The 15829-nt window shown below is 45.5% G+C and overlaps 1 pseudogene; it reads right to left on the bottom strand.

The window, feature by feature from the left end:
- Positions 1-577: 577 nt before the first annotated feature.
- LOC123450723 lies at positions 578-6647 on the bottom strand (annotated as a pseudogene).
- Positions 6648-15829: the final 9182 nt, after the last annotated feature.

Below are 15829 nucleotides of genomic sequence, written 5' to 3'. Positions count from 1 at the left end.
CATTTTATATAAGACAATACTATGTGCATTTCAGCCGACATCGATTGTGTTATTTTTTAATGCAAAATGCATGTACCGACGCCATGACGGCGCTGTGTGTTCTGGGTAAAATCCCCTCGCGCCGACTCCATGCGCCGACGTCACGCGGGAGAAATTGACCCCGTCGTTTTCTGGGCAAAAAACGTCGCGCCGACTACCCCGACGCCACGCGAACGCAGATGCCCCGTCGGGTTTTTTTCGTGCAAAAAACGTCGCCCCGACTGCATGCCCCGACGCCACACGGACGCAGTTGACCCCCGACATTTTTTTCCGTGCAAAATACGTCGTGCTGACTGCATGTCCCGACACCACGCGGACGCAGTTGACCTCGTCCGTTCGTTCGTTCAAAAAACGTCGCGCCAACTGCATGCACCGACAACATAGCAAAGTTGATAGAATTTTCAACAACAACGTAATATTTATATATTACTAAAACTATATAATTACTATTACGTAAAAAATCTTTAAACACAAAATATGATAAAATAATCTAGTCCCGTAGTAAACTCAAACACGCATGAATCTCCTCTGATGTCATTTATTTCTTTCTCCTTGCAATCCTAATAACTTTGTCTTTAATTTCCCCAAGTGTGTTCTTCAAAGAAAAAATAATTTGCGCTATCACTAGCTCCCTCGCATCATCAATTGATCTCTGCAAAACAACACTCAAATCATTTTAGTCCACTATAAGTGTTCATAGTAAAGAGTACTAATATTAGTTTTGTACCTGTGAAAAAGATCGATCCCATATATCGCCATTCCAAAATTTAAAGCAATGAAGAACAAATAATCCACATAAGTTCTTGATGTATGTAATTAACAATAAATAATTATGCATCACACACATATAATACATCAACATTATATTCAACTACATACTCACCCATCTTTTTGTTGAGGCATGTCGTAGGTTTTAATAGGCCATGTGGATACATCCGGATACTGCACAGATCCGGTTGCATTTGCTTCTGCAATATCTGCTCCAATTTCTCTTCTCTAAACATAGCAATATAACGCAAGAAACTTTCAATAAATAATGTAAACACACGATGGTTCCGCAATGCAAATATGTATTAAAACTTACCAAGTCCTCAACGAGTTTTTTAGTTGTACTGTCAAGTTCTTTTCCCATCAACGAGTCTAGAACCTGGAACTCTTCCTTTTCCTTATGCATGACGACCGTAACCCAATGTGTGTTATCCTTGTTGAGAGCCCTATAAGCCTGCACAAAGAAAAAAAGAAAATATTAACTAGATCAATGCAACATTTGTTATACTAGTGCATTATTTGTATACATTACAACCACAAGAACATATCTTAGGTGCTTTGAAATACTCGTTGAGACACCTATTTACGGGTTCATTAGAATTTGACACTTTTTCGTACTCATTACCGTTTAAATTCTTATCCTTTCTATATTCAAGCAGCCACTCCACCCTCCAAGTAGGTATTATGTAACGTTCGTCTTTAGCTTCCCCCAATAAAAAAGATGAGTACGCATTCATAACCTGAAAATAATATAACAAATGTAATGATTGTACTTTGTTGTCAAATATAATGATAAAAATATAAATAACTTACATCACCGCTTATCCATTGGCGGTTCAGAATCTGACAAGCTCTCTCTGCATTCAAAGCGTCGGTCACACCATCATTGAAAATTTATGTACCTTTATGTTTCCTTGAGCGCTCACATGCGCGTAAGAACATAACACTTGCTTTTATCACATCAACGTCAGCACTAGTTTTCTTACCATCTACTTTATTAAACAGTTCTGCAAATCACAAATTAAAATTAGTAAGCGTAACTCTATAATAAACTTTGTTTTACGAAAACAATATTGATTCATAACAATCTTACTCACTTTGGCAGAACGTTTTGCATGCTTGATGGGTTTAACAACAACAAAAGGAGACTTTATGGCTCTTGATGCAGTGCGTTTACGTTTGCCAATCCCCTTTTCCACTTGCTCATCTACTCCATTATAATGGCCAGATCCGTGTGATGAAATTTCATTTGTATCTAAAGACGTGACTGCCTTTTCATCTGATACCTCAGGTACTTTAATAGGATCACTCCAATCACAGTTGAAACTATTCAGATATTCTGGAGTGCAATAATAAGGTACCTTACCTTCGTCATCATCCTTTTCTTATTAATTTACCTTGAGAAGGTGTGCGATAGTAGTCCTTATCAGACTGATAAACAAACTCCTTATGACCAAATGCACCAACATTCGTAGATTCATTAATGTCACCATATAGATTTTCTTCTTCTTCCTCCATGTTACCGGTTCTATAGAACACACCGGTTTTGTTCATTTTCTCAATCATCCTCTAAAAAATATTCATTAACAAGAGTTATGTAAGTCAATGAAATACATTATGCACGATAGTAAAAATGTGTTGCATCGTTACCCGTGCACATAACTCTGGCAAGCAACGCATTTCCTTGCGTATTTCCTTCACCTCATGCCAAATGCGGTCCATAACATTGCTCGCGGAAGCCTCTGATGTGTTGCTCTCTTTCTTCTTTCCACTAACAATAGATTTTTTAGCACTTGATTTTTTATTTTTTTCAGCTTGTTCTTAAGCAATTTTTTTCACCCTATACTCATATGTAATATTATCATCAATCTACAAAAACAATAATTAGAGAGCGATAATTATACATCAAATTTAGACAATAAGTCGAACCATGGAAATGTAACATTAAAAAATAAATTTAGAGAATATGGATTACCATTCCAACACCACGACCATAATCATAGTCGTATTTGTCTCTTTTATCCGCGAGAGGTTCCGTCCAGTTCCTCATCAAGGGGCTCATAAGTGACTACGGATCATATCTTGGACCTATAATTGGTTGTATTTTCTCCCAATATGCATACTTGTCACGCCCAAAATGCGACCCTATCCTCAATTTGGCACGAAGGCCTCGTCAGGGATAGAATCGCATCTCGTCGTGTCGCAAGAATGGATATCGTTACAAGTACATGTACTGAAAAGATGAGATATATATATATATATATAGATTGGCTTACACTCGCCACAAGCTACATCATAGTCACATCAGTATAATACATAATCATCAAGAGTAAGAGCAGGGTCCGACTACGGACGAAAACAAACGACAAAAGAAGAACGACGTCCATCCTTGCTATCCCAGGCTGCTGGCCTGGAACCCATCCTAGATCGATGAAGAAGAAGAAGAAGAAACTCCAAATGAACAATCAACACGCTCGCGTCAAGTAACCTTTACCTATACCTCCAACTGGTGTTGTAGTAATCTGCGAGCCACAGGGGACTCAGCAATCTCATTTCCAAAGGTATCAAGACTAGCAAAGCTTATTAGGTGAGGCATGGCTAAGTGGTGAGGTTGCAGCAGCGGCTAAGCATTATTTGGTGGCTAACTTACGAGTACAAGAAATAAGAGGGGGAAGATCTACGCATAACGGACGTGACTACTGATGATCAAATGAATGATCCTGAACACCTACCTGCGTCAGACATAACCCCACCGTGTCCTCGATCGGAGAAGGAACTCACGAAAAAGACAGTCACGGTTACGCACATAGTTGGCATGTTTTAATTAAGTTACTTCAAGTTATCTAGAATCAGTGTTAAACAAAGTTTCCACGTTGCCACATAACCGCGGGCACGGCTTTCCGAAAAGATTTAACCCTGTAGGGGTGCTCCAACTAGCCCATCACAAATTACCACAAGCCGCATAGAAATCCTCAATCACGAAGCTCGCGATCTCGTCGGATTCCCTAGTGGAAAACCTCAACTACGAGATTACCCAAAGCATCACTGGAATCCCGATGCACAAGATATCTCGTCAAAGGTAAAACTAATCCAGCAAGGCCGCCCGGCGTGTCGACGATCCCGATAGGAGCCGCGTATCTCGTTCTCAGGACACGACGGATAAGCGAAGTGTACGAGTGCCAAACCTCGAGTTTCCTCGCGGTGGCCCCGCACAGTGCTCTGTTTTGGACCAGCACCATCAGCACTGACCCTCCCTGTATTATGTAGAATTACTCCTCGGGTAGCGCTAACTCCCTATGCATTTCATTTTAACAGATTTATTATGTTGGGCAAATGTAGTACCAATGTTGGGCCTTGCCAGACCAGCTTTAATCTAAAACGAATTATCAAGGGGGTCCCCATAACAACCCCGATCGTGTTAGGAGCGCTCAATTATGGAACATAACACCGGTAGCCGAAACTAAGGGGAGCAAAGGTGGACCAAAACACCAGGCTAGAAAGGCCTAGCCTTCCACCTTTTACCAAGTATATAGGTGCATTAAATTAAATAACATTAATAGGGTGATATAACAAGGAACCCATGATATCACATGGAAGCAACTGCACCTGCAACTAGCAACGCTAATAACATGGTTAAGCAAGCGGTAACATAGCCAATCAGAGGTTTGCTAGGTTGAACAGGTTGAAGGTTTTCATGGCATTGTTGAGAGGCTGATATTTAACATGTGGTAGGCAACGAGACATAATCGATAGAAACGGTAATACTAGCATGGCAATGATAGTAATGGTATCTAGGAAAATGGTCATCTTGCCTGAGATCCCGCTTGGAAGAAGAATGCCTCCGTGAAGCAGACGAACCAACGTAGTCGAACGGGTCCTCACATCCGACACGCTTGCGGAACTCTAACGAGACGAAGCAAACCGGAAACAAGAATCAACACACGATATTCACCACACGATGCACAACACAAATGATGCATGAGCAGCTGAACACATGCAAGTCACGGCATGACAATTCACCCAATCAAACACTACACGTTAAGTGAAGTTCAATATGCAACGAGTTGCATATTGACGAAACTCCACGTTTATTTATTTAGTTCTATCCAGATTAGATACACGGCAATATTAAATGTGGTTAAACATGGCAAGAGGTGAAGTGTAGTTAATCTACCTATCTAGGCATTTTAAATGAGGTCGGAAATGACATATAGCACCTCCGAAACGACCTCACAAATTAATTTACAATTCTGTCCAGATCTGAATTAACGCATTTAATTAGTTGTTAAACAGCAAAACAAATAGGTTCACGTGATTCTATGCGTCATTTCAAGCAACCTACACATAGAGAACATCTCCAACGGAGCTACGGATCAAAAGTTACAAGCACCGCAAGATATGATGGCATGAATGCAATATGTGTGCAACAGCGGTCCCGAGCACCTCAAAACATACAACCAGCAAGAAAAAATGAAACTTCACAAGATTCTAAGAAAGTTTCATATAGGACACGATCAAGTCGGAGCTACGGTTCAACAACTACGAGCAAAACAAGAAAGCACTCCAATCTGCCAAAATCAGCCACATTGCATTTTCTACGCCCCACAACTACGAGTTACACAACTCCGATATAATCAACCAAGGCATGACACGAAAGAGGGCAAGAAGCACTACAACAAACAACTAACAACAACTAGCATGGCAGCAAGGATCACTAGAGAAAGAAGTCACAAAATGGCATGTCACACACTATTTCACACTTAGTGAAAATTGCACCTCATGAAAGTGCAGTTTTCGATCTGAAGCAATATTGACAGCAGCAAAACCTATAGCTACAGGACTCCAAATGGCATGAAAATTTACAGCATACTAGAGAAACACAAGGGGTACAACTAACTCCATTGCACCAACCTCAAAAGAGCTACAGAACAAAAGATAGAAGCAAGAGAAGTCAGCAATAAAATATAACAGATTCCAGACTTAGAATTATTTCAGCTCCTCCAAATCAGCACTATTTCTAGCAACTTGAGAGCAATCAAACCACACCTAAACATGCATTTCTATTGCAACAAAAAATACCAGGGGCTAGTATAAACACCCAAGAACAACTCCCTAGTTGACAACTCCGTCAAACGAAGCACGGAATAAATCCTACGAAATAAGCAAAAGGGCACCACGGCAAAATATCGCACGAACTAACTTACTCAAAAGCTAAAACCAATTGCACAGAAAAATCACATGGATTTTTCTACCCCAAAAACATATAAAATATGTGGGGTTGCACAACAAAATAATGCCATACGAAAATGCGAGAAAAATAACCTAGACACGGAAAAATAAACTAGCGCAATTCCCTACACGCAAAAATACCAATGACCGCTCTAAAATACATGGAATAAAGGTTCCTAAAACATGGGCATTTATACTACGGCATCCGAGCAATTCGAACACGCGCGGAAAATTATTACGAGACGAAACCTATAGAAACATCACGCTAACCTATGCATACGACATGTCAAACAACGTCAAATAATTATGCAAGTTTTATAAACGGATTCTACGCGCAAAACTACATGAAAAACATATTTAATACGTTGTGATCCGACAAACGGTTTAATATCTACGGGCATTTGAAATATGCCTATATTCCTGAAATAGAACTAAATTCTACATCCTAAAAAAATACTATTGGGCCGAAACAGGGTGAGCGTATCTTAGCTACCAACGCTCGGGCGCGATATAGAGGAGGCTGGCAGGTGCTCACCTCGGGCCAAGGTAGGTCGGTTGGAGCGGAGGCCGAGCTGGGTCGGAGGGGCGAAGCTGGGCCGGAGGGGCTGCATGGGGCGCGGACGAGCGCGAGCTGGGCCAGGAGGAGGCGAGGGCTAAGGCGCCTGGTGGTCCATGCGACCCACGGGGCGGAGCGCTCGCGTGGCCCTCCTGGCGCTGGCGACGCGAGAGCTGCAGGGCCTCCCTGCTCGTTCCCGAGCGGGAGGAAGGAGCGGCGGGGCAGGTCAACGGCGATGGCATCGGGCGATGGCGAGCTTGCCACAGCCGGGATCAGACAAATCCGGCCAATGTGCTCCGGATACACACGACGGCGACATCAAATGGACACGACGACGGGAGGCTGGTGCGGCGGCGCTTCTCGGAGGTTGGGCTCCTACTGCGTGCGGGATGTGGCAGGAGCCGGCCGGGGACTCGCGGGGAACGAGGGTGGCGGCGAGGCGACGGCCATGGCCGGCGGGCAGAGCACGGCGGTGGGGCGAGGCCAGCTGCGGGCGCGGGAGCGAGGGCATCGAGTGGCTGCTGCCATGGGCGGAGCTCGGGAGGAGCTGGCCGAGCGGCGGCTCGGGGGCGAACCGGTCTTGGACGGGCCCCAGATGGGCTTGGCGGGCCCGACGGCTGGAGGGGAAGAGAGAGAGGTGGGAGGTTGGGCGGCTAGGGTTTGAGAGGCGCGGATCCCGAGGGGGATTAGGTTTTCTGTCAAAAATGCACGGGAGGTCTATTTATAACAATTGGGGGCTAGGGTTATCAAAATTCGGCCCCGTTTTCGCCCACGCGATCGGAATCGAACGAACTCGAACGCGGGGTGGGCTAAGTGTCCGTGTAGAGTAGGCTAGTCAGGGAAGATAGGGAAACCGTGCGGCGCGGAAACACGATTTGAAAACACCCAAAAACGTCCGACGGTAGACCGAATACGATGCCGCTACGGTCGACCGTTAGGGTACCAGACGGACTTCGATTGCGATGAAATTTGAGAGGCGGCCTACCTATAATAAAATAAGACCGCACGTCAAGTTTCAACCCAATTAAAGAAAGTTTTAAAAACACTTTTAAAACAGGGTTTGACGATGCCGCAGGCGCGTGCGTGTGTGGTCGGGCTCAGAACGAACAACGACGAGAACCGGGAACTAACAACGGCTGCAAGTTTTGAAAACTGGCGGCAACGGGATGCCGATGCAATGCTGATGATGTGCACGATGCGATGATGATGCGACAAAAGAAAAATAGACACACGACGAAAACGGAAAGAAAAGGAGAATCTTCTGGAACGTCGGCACCGGGCTGTCACAATACTGCAATACACCAAATAAATTTAAATAATATCTATTTGACTAACAATACATGAGTAATAATTCGAATAATACATACCTGCAAAAGGGCAAGGTTTCCATGTGGCCATTCCCTAACACGGCCATCCTCTAGAAGCTTTCCAATCTCCGAAAGAAAGAACTTCAAAGTAAACTCGTTCCACTTGAACTTACTTATCATCCTTTTGTCCTTAACTAAGGCATAATATTCCTTCGGAATATATTCATGGGAGACTGGTGCGATTACTGTTCCCAACAAAACTAGAAACGTCATCCGGACAAAGTCATCATCCGTGTCTTCATTCTTCACAGTTTTATTGATAAGATCATCAATCATGATCTTACCCTTTTTTTTGTCCACAAAATTAGTTGGTATTCTTTTCATAGTTTTTTGTCCTTTTGTTCTAAGAAAACCAACTACATCAACTCCTTGATTTTTCAACCCAAAAATAGATAACACATCATCATGCCCTATTGAAATAAGGCCTTTACTACCAGCTGACTCTTGAACCATGAATTTTTTGTTAGGGCGATTGTAACATGCCCTGCAACCCAAAAAGTGAAGTAAAAATTCATGCATCTTAACGGACGACATTTGTAACATGCCTTGCAAATCCGTTTCATAAAAACGTAAATTTTTGACTTGCTGAAAGTTTATCAACAAGACTAACCCACTTCTCAACAGAACATGGAATCACACCGTCGATATCCATCCTTCATAATTTAAACAATTTGTCACGTACGATGCAACTTATTTGATATTTCAATAATAACATGAAAACATTATAAACATAGTTACCCCATTAGGATGTCGATGAAGGAAGAACGGACGGACGGACGATGAAGGCCGACGGCAGACGAACGGTGAAGGCCGCGACGACGCACTGACGTACGGTCAAGGCCAACGGCGGACGGACGATGACGGTGACGGCCGCGGCGATGCGCGGACGGACGGTGACGGTCGCGGTGTCGAAGTTGTGATGGGCGCGGTGTCGGGATGGATTGAGGGCGGCGGGGCTGGACAGCGGCGAGATCACGTCGGTGTAGGGCTAGGCGTCAGGGGAGGGGGTGCAGAGCGAGGCATCGTGTCACGCCCAAGATGCGACCCCATCCTCAATTTGGCACGAGGGCCTCGTCAGGGATAGAAGAGCATCTCGTCGTGTCGCAAGAATGGATATCGTTACAAGTACATGTACTGAAAAGAAGAGATATATAAAGAGTTGGCTTACACTCGCCACAAGCTACATCAGAGTCACATCAGTACATTACATAATCATCAAGAGTAAGAGCAGGGTCCGACTACGGACGGAAACAAACGACAAAAGAAGAACGACGTCCATCCTTGCTATCCCAGGCTGCCGGCGTGGAACCCATCCTAGATCGATGATGAAGAAGAAGAAGCAACTCCAAATGAACAATCAACGCGCTCGCGTCAAATAACCTTTACCTGTACCTGCAACTGGTGTTGTAATAATCTGTGAGCCACAGGGGACTCAGCAATCTCATTTCCAAAGGTATCAAGACTAGCAAAGCTTAATGGGTGAGGCATGGTTAAGTGGTGAGGTTGTAGCAGCGGCTAAGCATATATTTGGTGGCTAGACTTACGAGTACCAAAAATCAGAGGGGGAAGATCTACGCATAACGGACGTGAACTACAGATGATCAAATGAATGACCCTGAACACCTACCTACGTCAGACATAACCCCACCGTGTCCTCGATCGGAGAAGGAACTCATGAAAGAGACAGTCACGGTCACGCACACAGTTGGCAAGTTTTAATTAAATCAACTTCAAGTTATCTAGAGCCAGTGTTAAACAAAGTTTCCACGTTGCCACATAACCGCGGGCACGGCTTTCCAAAAGATTTAACCCTGCAGGGGTGCTCCAACTAGTCCATCACAAATTACCACAAGCCGCATAGAAATCCTCAATCACGAAGCTCGCGATCTCGTCGGATTCCCTAGTGGAAAACCTCAACTCTGAGATTACCCAAAGCTTCACCGGAATCCCGATGCACAAGATATCTCGTCGAAGGTAAAACTAATCCAGCAAGGCCTCCCGACGTGTCGACGATCCCGATAGGAGTCGCGTACCTCGTTCTCAGGACACGACGGATGAGCTATGGTTACCACGCCAAACGCCGAGTTGCCCCGGGTAGCGTTAATAAGCTGCTCTGTTTTGGACCAACACTCATGAGGAGCACTGGCCCGGGGGTTGATTAAAATAGTCCGCGGGTGCCGGCGGGTCCCTATGCAATTTTATTAGGTGATTAGGCAAATTTAGTACCAAAGTTGGGCCTTGCCAGACCAGCTTTAATCTAAAACGAATTATCAAGGGGGTCCCCATAACAACCCCGATCGTGTTAGGAGCGCTCAATTATGGAACATAACACCGGTAGCCGGTAACTAAAGGGGGCAAAGGTGGAACAAAACACCAGGCTAGAAAGGCCGAGCCTTCCACCTTTTACCAAGTATATAGGTGCATTAAATTAAATAGCATTTAATATGGTGATATAACAAGGAACCCATGTTTTCACATGGAAGCAACTGCACCTGCAACTAACAACGCTAACAACAGGATTAAGCAAGCGGTAACATAGCCAATCAGTGGTTTGCTAGGTCAAACAAGTTGATGGTAATCATAGCATTGTTGAGAGGCTGATATTTAACAGGTGGTAGGTAACGAGACATAAACGATAGAAGCGATAAACTAGCATGGCAATGATAGTAATGGTATCTGGGGAAATGATCATCTTGCCTGAGATCCCGCTTGGACGAAGTATGCCTCCGTGAAGCAGACGAACTAACTTAGTCGAACGGGTCCTCACAATCCGGCACGCTGCGGAACTCTATTGAGACGAAGCAAACCGGAAACACAAATCAACACACGAAATTCACCACATGATGCACAACACATATGATGCATAACACATATGATGCATGAGCTACTGAATACATGCAAGTCACGGCATGTCAAATCACACAATCAAACACTACACATTAAGTGAAGTTCAATATGCACGAGTTGCATATTGACGAAACTCCACGTTAATTATTTAGTTCACTCCCGGTTATCTACACGGCAATATTAATGTTGTCAAACATGCAAGAGGTGAAGCGGAAATTAAACTACCTATCTAGGCATTTTAAGTGAGGTCGGAAATGACATATAGCACCTCCGAAACGACCTCACATGTTAATTTACAATTTTATCCAGATCTGAGTTAACACCTTTAATTAGTTGTTAAACAGCAAAACAAATAGGTTCACGTGATTCTACGCGTCAAGGCAAGCAATCTACACATAAAGAACATCTCCAACGGAGCTACGGTTCAAAAGATACAAGCACCGCAAGATATGATGGCATGAATGCAATATGTGTGCAACGACGGCTACGAGCACTTCAAAACAAACAACCCGCAAGAGAAAATGAAATTACACAACATTCTAAGCAAGTTTCATGTAGGACTCGATCAAAACGGAGCTACGGTTCGAAAACTACGAGCAAAACAAGAAAACACTACAATCTGCCAAAATCAGCCACATAGCACTTTCTACGCCCCACAACTACGAGCTACACAACTCCGATATGCTCAAGCAAGGCATGGCACGGAAGAGGGCAAGAAGCACTACTACGAACAGCTAACAACAACTAGCATGACAGCAAGGAGCACTAGAAAAAGAAGACACAAAATGGCATCCCACACACTATTTCAGACTTAGTGAAAATAACACCTCATGAAAGTGCAGTTTTCAGCCTGAAGGCATATTGACAGCAGCAAAAGGGCATCACGGCAAAATATCGCGCGAACTAACTTACTCAAAAGCTAAAACAAATTGCACAGAAAAATCCATGGGATTTTTCTACCCCGGAAACATATAAAATATGTGGGGTTTGCAACCAAAATAAAGCCACACAAAAATGCGGGAAAATAACCTATACACGGGAAAAATAAACTACCGGGAAACCCTACACGCGAAAATACCAATGACCGCCCTAAAATGCATGCAAAAATGATTCCTAAAACATGGACATTTCTATCATGGCATTCGAGCAATTCAAACACGCGCGGAAAATAAATGCGGGCACTTTCCTATTGAGACAACACGTAAATCCATGCATACGATACATCAAACTATGTCAAATAAATATGCAAGTTGCTAGATCGTATTCTACACGAAATTCTACACCAAAACAATATAAAGATCACCTCGATCCGACTAACGGAAAAAAAGATACGGCGTTTTAAGTATACGTCTATTTACTGGAATTTTATTAATTCCTAAAATTCCTATAATCTAAATGGGCCGAAAGGGCAGCACAAGGTACTATTAAACGCACATGGCGGGATTAGGGCTGCTCACCCTAGCTGGGCTCGGCCCAGGTTGCAGGGGAGGAAGAGGCAGGCCGGGGCGCTGGGGAGTTGGAGGAGGAGGCGGCCCACGTGGGAGGCTGGCCTGGCGCGGGCCTTCGGTGTCGCTGGGCCGAGGCGGGGCGCCTGGGCCACGCGAGCCACGCGGGAGGAGGCCAGCGCTCCCGTCTCGCGACCTCGTTCTCACGAGCAGAGCTCCATGGTGGCGCTGACGCGGTCAACGGCGAGGTGCCCCGTCGTGGATCCAGGCGGGAGGAGGCGGGATGGACGAGGACCCGCTGGATCCGGTCATGACGGGCCGGATCTGGCCGAGGGTTGGCCAGCGACGAGGGTCCTGCCCGCGGGAGTGGTTGGCGGCGGCCAGCTCGGGCTTCGGCCAGAGGAGGCACTCGGCCGGCGGGCAGCAGGGCGGCACGGCGAGGCGCAGGCGGATGTGGCGACGCGGGGCCGAAGGGCAAGGCGGCTGGGGTTGGCTGGCTCAGCTCTCCGGCGAGCCGCCAGGAGACGGCCCGACGGGAAGGTGCGGCGGCGCGCGGCTCGGGGCAGGAGCTCGGGAGCTCGGGGCAAAATGTGGGCGACGGCGTGATCCGGGCCCAGATGGGCTCGGCGGGCCCGAAACGGGTCTCACGGGCCGGCGGCGGCTGCGGGAGAGAGAGGCTACGGAGAGGGGGAGAGGTGGGGCGGCGCGGATCCCGAGGTGGGACTAGGGTTAGCTAGAGTAGGCAGGTTTTGGGGGTCTATTTATAGGAAATGGGGTTAGGTTTAGCGGTTTTTTCGCCCCGGTTTCAACCGCGCGGTCGGAACTGATCAATTCCGAACGCGTGACGTGCTAAGTGGCCACGTTGTGTAGATGTCCGGAGACGAGAGGGGAACGGGCGGCGCGGCACGAATTTTTAAAACAGCGACAGACGCCCGACGGTAGCCCGAATACGGTGCCGCTACGGTCGACCGTTCGGGTACCAGACGAACTCCGATCGCTACGAAATTCGAGAGACGGCCTAGCTATATCCAATCGCGACCGTGTGCCAAGTTTCACCTCGATCAGAGAAAGTTTTAAACGCACTTCAAAAACAGGGTTTCGACGGTGCCGCGGGCGCGTGCGAGTGCGGTCAGGCTCGGAACGAACGACGACGATAACCGGCAACTAACAACGGATGCAAGTTTGAAAACGGGCGGCAACGGAGATGCCGATGCAATGAAGATGATGCGCATGATGCGATGATGATGCAACAAATAAAAATAGACACACGACGAAAACGGAAAGAGAGGGGAATCTTCTGGAACGTCGGCATCGGGCTGCCACAACTCTCCTACACTACAAGAGGATCTTGCCCCGAGATCCAAGAATCAAAGGGGGGGAGAGGATGAGAAAGAACAAGAGGCAAAAACTTAGTCGCTTCTTTGACAAACGAGTGAAACCAACGATCCTTAAAGGTTGCAAAGAGATGAGGAATGATAAGAGAAAGAAGCAAGAATTCACGGAAAATTTCGGCAGCACTTCGGTAGGAAAATGGGACAATTTCGGCAGCACTTCGGTAGGAAAATTTCGGCAGCACTTCGGTAGCAAGTCTTCTGCATGAAATTTTTTCATTTTTTTCCACCCTTCATAATGAACGTAAGAAGGCGGCACGTCAAATTTTAGAATTTTCTGAAAATACGTGTTTTTTTAATTTCCATTCAAAAAGAGGCAAAAACACATGCCGGACGTGACGCAACGTGCGTTCGGTCTCCGATTTCGTCGAATTTTTGCGTGGTATCATTACATGTGCATTCTCAGGTGCCGACAAAACTTGGATAAATTTCATGAATGCATCAATGTACTTCATGTGCAACCCATCGGTGTCGGTATGGATGGAAGGGGTGTTACAACGCGATCTTGCAATTCTCCTTCATTAATTTTTTTTATTTTTTCCACGCTTCGTAATGAACGTAAGAAGGCGGCACATCAAATTTTAGAATTTTCTGACAATCCGTGTTTTTTTGAATTTCATTCAAAAACAGGCAAAAACACATGCTGGACGTGACGCAACGTGCGTTTGGTCTCGGATTTCGTCGAACTTTTGCGTGACATTATTGCATGTGCATTCTCAGGTGCCGGCAAAAGTTGGGTAAATTTCATAAATACATCCATGTACTTCATGTGCAACTCATCGGTGTGGGTATGGACGGAAGGGGTGTTACAACGCGATCTTGCAAGTCTCCTTCATGATTTTTTTTATTTTGTTTCCACGCTTTATAATGAACGTAAGAAGGCGGCACGTCAAATTTTAGAATTTTGTGACAATACGTGTTTTTTTAAAATTTCCATTCAAAAACACGCTAAAACACATGCCGGACGTGACGCAACGTGCGTTTGGTCTCCGATTTCGTCGAACTTTTGCGTGGCATCATTGCATATGCATTCTCAGGTGCCGGCAAAAGTTGGGTAAATTTCATGAATGCATCTATGTACTTTATGTGCAAGCCATCGGTGTGGGTATGGACGGAAGAGGTGTTACAACGCGATCTTGCAAGTCTCCTTTATGAATTTTTTTTATTTTTTCCATGCTTCATAATGAACGTAACAAGGCGACACGTCAAATTTTAGAATTTTCTAACAATCTGTGTTTTTTTAATTTCATTCAAAAAACAGGCAAAAACACATGCCGGACGTGACGCAACGTGCGTTTGGTCTCCGATTTCGTCGAACTTTTGCGTGGCATCATTGCATGTGCCGGCAAAAGTTGGATAAATTTCATGAACGCAATATAATTTTTTTGCGTTTTAATAGAATGTTTATATCGTTTAAGAAAAATTATAAGTTATTTATTTTTAGTTTTTTTTCCATTTTTGTAAACTTTATAATAATAATAATTCGAATTATATGAACGCAATTTTTTTACATAAGTTATATTTAACTTATGTAAACAATTTAAATATTTCAAATAAATAATAATAATAACATTAAATTTAAATTCATAATAAACTTAGATAAAATTTCATAGTTCATTCCCGATTACATTCGAACATAATTAAAAACTAAAAATAAAATTTAATTAAACATTACTAAATTCTAACTAAACCCTAATCTAATCGGAGTCCAGGTAGACGACGGCGGGCCCGTCCACCGCGCCGTCGCCGTCCGTGCCGTCGTCGTCGTCGGAGCTGTTGGCGAGGCCATCCCAGTCGACGTCGTCGTCGTCATCGCCGACGGGTGCCGGGTTTGCCGCCAATGCCGCCGCCGCCTGGATCGCCGCCACGATCTCTGCCTCTTCCCTCGCCGCCGCGGCGGCCGCTGTCGCCTGAGACGCCCGCATGGCGACGAGTAGCGCCGGCGAGTCGTCGGGGTCGTCGTCCTCGCGGAGGACAAACTATTCCGGCGGCACTTCGTACTCCGCCGGAGCCACCGCAGAGGCCATTGTCGGGGACCGCCGGTGGTGGGTGGGGGATTGCCGCCTGCCGGTGACGGTTGATGATGTCGTAGTAGCTTTTTCCATCCCAAAAGGTGTGGCGTCCGCGGATGTTGTGGCGGCCGCCGGGATGGATCCGGAGCTGCTCCGGCGTCGCGGGGTCGTCCAG

This window comes from Hordeum vulgare, chromosome 4H (assembly GCF_904849725.1).
Source record: "Hordeum vulgare subsp. vulgare chromosome 4H, MorexV3_pseudomolecules_assembly, whole genome shotgun sequence".
NCBI lineage: Eukaryota > Viridiplantae > Streptophyta > Magnoliopsida > Poales > Poaceae > Hordeum > Hordeum vulgare.
This window is presented reverse-complemented; position numbering and strand designations above follow the sequence as displayed.